This window comes from Castanea sativa, chromosome 6 (genome assembly GCF_040712315.1).
Source record: "Castanea sativa cultivar Marrone di Chiusa Pesio chromosome 6, ASM4071231v1".
Lineage (NCBI taxonomy): Eukaryota > Viridiplantae > Streptophyta > Magnoliopsida > Fagales > Fagaceae > Castanea > Castanea sativa.
The window spans coordinates 11,048,884-11,054,312 of record NC_134018.1 but is presented as its reverse complement, the minus strand read 5'-3'; the positions used below and the strand labels follow the sequence as shown (position 1 = coordinate 11,054,312).

General features: G+C 34.1%; 1 pseudogene; it reads right to left on the bottom strand.

Annotated features, from left to right (window-relative positions):
• Positions 1-1,292: 1,292 nt before the first annotated feature.
• On the bottom strand, positions 1,293-5,199 carry LOC142641553 (F-box/LRR-repeat protein 17-like; annotated as a pseudogene).
• Positions 5,200-5,429: the final 230 nt, after the last annotated feature.

The window sequence follows — 5,429 nt, the reverse complement described above, 5'->3', positions numbered from 1 at the left end:
GAACTCGCGGTTTCTTTTTTCAGATCCAAAATCCGTTTGGTTGCTGAGAAAGTTGAGGAATTGATAGTTTTTATTCTTCATTGTCTTCTATTTTTTAATTTGGTGTATGTAATAGAGCCATTTGGCTATATTTGGTTTGATTGAGTCAAAGTTGCTTCATTTGGCTTCTTTTTTTTTTTTTTCTTTTTTTCCTTTTTTGTGTTGGTTTTCGGTTCGTAAATAATTGGAATCCAATTTTCAAAATTCATTTCCTTATTTTTCTAAATTTTGTCGGCAACCAAACAGTGGACCACTTAGTTTCTTATCTTATTCCTCTATTTTCATGTTGCTGAGCTGTTACTGTGTTTATGGGCATTTTGGTAATTTACATAATTGGGTAATTGGGTGGGTTGGGGTTTACTCATTATAATTGGGTTGGATTGAGTTTGGATTAGAAATAATTAATTAAATGGGTTTTAATGGGTGAATGAGTTTTATATACTCAACCCAATTATGCCTACTCCAAACCCACGTAAATCCACCTATTTGACACCTCTATGCTGATGTGATATTTGACTTGGACTAAACTAAGAGCAATGCTAGAAACACAAAAAATTTCACAACTTTTGCCACAATTTGTCATGTGGTGAGTAATGAGTGGTGGAGGTGTGGACCCACCATTTGACCTCCACCATTCACAGCCTGGTGTGAGACAAATTATGTCAATAGTTAGATTTTTTGTGTCCCTGCATTTTCCCTAAACTAATTTATTTTTTAAATTATAAACATGTGGCACACAATGATTGGAACACATGGATTTAAACTTTTAGTGAGACAAAATTACCCCTACATCCACACTTCCCAATCCAAACAACGCAGTTTCCAAAATCCCTAAATTTGAAAGGACGCACTACAACAAATCAGACTTTTTTCAAGGGTCAAAACCCCTAAAAAAAGTATTAAAAAACCTTGAAAGAAGTTATTTTAAGAGTCCAACTGACCCTTGATAACCTTTGAAACATATACCGTCGAAAAGGAAATTTTGAGAGCCTTCATGACCCTCAAAACAAGTGCTCTAATCTTATTTTGAGGGTCAAGAGACCCTTAAATAACCTTTTACCAAGGTTTAAAAAATTTATATTTACAACCCTTGATAAATAAAGTTATTTAAGGGGTCTCTTGACCCTCAAAATAAGATTTTATTTTATTTAAAAAAAAAAACCACAATCATGCACAATATATATATATATATTCATGTTGAAACTACCATATTGAAGAAGCATATTAGTGCAAATAGATATCAAAAGAAAAATGTCACCCAATTGCAACTATTAGGAACCAAAGCTTAAATATCAAATTGAAGTTACAAAATTTTGAAAAATACATTTTTTTTTTCAATCCACTTCAATAATTTCAGCATTTCTCAACAATAAGATGTGGTTACTAACACATCTTGTCCTACAATAATTAACACCAACACCCAATCAGGTAACTGAAGAACTAATTTGGAACATAAACTATAGTATAGAATTTATCTCTATTGTTTTTTAAACAATAGCATGATGTGGGATTTTCCCATAACCAATTTGATGTCAGTAATCCAGAGATTCAAACAATGTTCGCAGTTAAACAAGTTATTTTCAGCTTTACCTGAGCACTTAGAAAATGTGGAACCCGAACCCTTTTGGAGCCATCAGCTAAACGTTTACATGGTAATACACTTTCCACAGCAGGGGAATCATTACTGACCTGCAAGCATGCAAGGGAACAACACAAGTATAAGAACAATTTTATCTTTGCTGAAATCAAATTCAATTCAATTTCCTTAAATCGTGGATAAAAGTTTATGCTATGGTTTTAATCTACAACAGGATTTAAAAGATTAATTAAGACAAAATTTAGGACGAGAATCAGATGTTTAATCTACCAAGAGTTGTATCTTGTAAATGTTTTGTCTCAATAGTATATAAGATTATAAAAATAAATAAAAAAGAGATTGTAATCGCAGAAATAAGGTTTTCTGGGTCCTGATTGCAACAAAACTCTGCCTTGAGAATCAGAATTTATGCCTAACATAAGGTGAATGCAGCAAGAATGATCATATCCCCAAAAAAGAACCATTATTCATTCTTAGAAATTAGAATTTACAAAACTTATTGTAAACATGAAATTAAAATTCAGCTTGCTGTGCACTTCAACCATGTGTAGGAGTTAACTTTGCTTGCTATTAGTCTATTCTTACTATAGTTGCCTACCAACTTAGATAGTAAATGAATCAACGATTCCTAACATTTAAATATCAGAGAATTTAGCACTAACACAGTACAATGCTGCAATCATGTTGATCATGCAATTTAGATGGATCTATTTCCAAGATTCAGTTTTCTGATTATTAAACACAGCTTGTACACAAAGCTGTTTTTGGATTCTATCTTACCTGACTTTCAATGGCCCCTATCAACAACTCTTGACAGCCTGATGCATGCACACTTTCCAATTTGAGCACTGGCAATACTGGATACATAAACATGGTCATCAATTATATGTTGTTTGATAATAAAGAAAAATTACAATCATTATCTAAGAATGATTCATCAAATAACATACCGGATGCAAATTCTTACAAGAGTTTAGATTTAGATCATTCAGCTTCCGCGTTTAAATATAAAGCCTGCATTCAAATTCACAAACTAAGAGCCCAAGAGAAGACCATACAAGAATACACAAGTAACTTTTTAATTTAAAGAGTCTCACATCTAAGCCAGAACAACCCCACAACCGAGTTTCTTCGGCGGACCATGCTTGATAATCACTTTTGGTAAATATGAGGGTTTGCGTGTTTCTTAATTCCCAATCACCGCTTTCATCGGATTCCATTTTGGGAATTGGGATCACAAATGGTCATGCCACAATCCATGAGCTCAAGAAGTGGCAATTGAGGTGTGACAAACCGAATGCCACCTGAAAATTCGCAACGCTTCAATGAACGGGCGGTGTGAAAACAAAGATTACCAAACAAAAGACTAAAAATCAGATAAAAATCCTCAAATGGGTAATTACTTGAAGTAATATTAGGACAAAGAGCAAGGAGGAGTCTTGAAAGTGTTCCGGGGAACACATTGCGATCATTCCAATGCCACTATCACTAATGCTTGATACCGCAAATAGAAGTATAGCATTAAAAAAAATCTCAAACATTATGAGTAGTGAAGAAGCTATCATCTTGAAGTTTACATATATTTTAACATTTTCTACTCTTGTTACAAAGCCTACAAATGAAGGTTCAAGCCAACTTGTTCAATAGGCAAACTTAAGGCAATTTACAGTGTTACACAAACATGAAAGTTCGAGATTCGTAAGATAAAAATGCTACTCTGCATCCATAGACATGATGGTTACCTTCAACATGGGAGCATAAAATCAAAATTGGATATAGCAATGCTCATTTTAAAAAAAGGTTTTGGCTCCCACATGCAATTCTTAACTTATAAGTCCCTATTCCCTGGTATTTTATTTAATATTAGGACGGATTCATTTCATAGTGCTTGTAAATTATGTACAAGCCGGTATTTAACTTGGTAACAATACCAACACAATCAATTAACCATCTTATGGAAGGTTGAAAAGCAGTTGTACTTGGGAGGAAAAACATACCCACTCGTGTCAAGCAATTCTAAGTTCGGATAGCTTGAAGCAATGGCAGCAAAGAGATGCATCAAGGATTTCGGATCCAAGAACAAGTGAAAGCATTCGCAATCTCCCGAACAGTGAAGCAGCCAACTTATATTATTGCTATCCAAAGTGGTCAAAATAGGACTTTCAGTTGCTAAATAGTGAAGTATTGAAGAATTCTAGACATGCCAAAAAAATTACTAAATACCACACTAAAGTCATAAATCATGGATATGTGACAAACCTTAGAATTTGCAAGCGGTAAGAGCAAGCACAACAGAATGAGAAAGACGAACCGATGCAATGTGTATGTTTTGCAACCTTAAGCAATTCCTTCCCAAACCATCAACCATGGTAGTAAGATCAGTGCTATCATTTTCTTGACAATAAAATTCTAAGGAAATCTCCTTGAGATTTGGGCAGTTAAAAACCTATGGACACATACAAAGGAATTAACTTAAATGCAGAAGAGAAAGAAAACATTGAATTGCAATTCTAGAGAAAGATCACACCTCAAGCAATAATAAAAAGGAAAAGGGAAAAAAAATCACCATCTTAGAGTGTGAGTAAAGATCCGAAAGCCAAAGTGTAGAAAGGCTTGATGAACAAAGAACAAAACCCCCTAGATTAGAACACCCTTCCATCTTAAGGCTTTTAAGACATCTTTTATCCGCAACAAAACAACCCAATTCATCGCTGCGTTTGAAATTCATAAAATCAACTCTATCAATCAATCAATTGATACAAACAGTTTTGCCAGCTTGAGGAAAAAAATGGTAAATGCTATGGATCATGTAGCAGCAAAAATAATGGCCTAAGCACAAACTAAAATAAGTGGTAAAACAGAACCAAAGTAGTGAACACTAACCAGTTGGTATCCTAAGCACAGAAACAAATCCAACACTGTTATGAAAATTTAAAAGCACAGCAACCAAACCCACAAAAATTAGTTCAATTTAATAGCTTCATAGAGTAAACTATTGCACATAACACACACGTGCACGGGCACACGCACACACACATGGGAGAATATATCTATAACAATTGCATCCAAATATCAAACAGAGAAAATATTCTGAGTCATTTTACATCCACTATTTTACAAAATTGATGCATTGATGTACACATTTTAAAAGGCCAAAAAGTAATGTCTACATTTAAAACATGAAAATAGATGTGAGAGAATAACAGCCCCATCCAATAATAATAATAAAGTTACACTTCTAAACTAATTTTTTAGATTTGCAGTGTAGATCACATTGTGCATTATACAAGACAACCCGATAATTTCACCCAAAAAAAAACAAAAACAAAAAGAGAACAGGAATTATACCCATTGATCCGATTAATCACGGTATCGGATTTCAAGATCTCCATAAATTCCAGATTAGGGCATGAAAATGCAATGCAAGCTAACATTGAGTCCCTTCTGTCTCTGTAAAGTCTTATTATCAAATATAAACAATCCAACATGTCCAATTATCAGATGTCAGATTTCGCTATTTCAATAACAACCCTTCAATAACAACATGTCCTATGTTATTTCAATTATCAGATGTCAGATTATAAAGTGCGATTGTCCGTAATTAAAGTTCTACTAGGTAATTTCCAAATTCAATTTTTTTTTCTCGGGAAACAAACACACAGAGAGAGAGAGAGAGAGAGAGAGAGAGAGAGTGAGAGAGAGACTTGTAATCAGACAAAAGGGCGGAGGAGAAAGCTCTGACTATCAACGGCAGGTCGTCGCCGGAGATAGGATTGCCTAAGATCGCAACTCA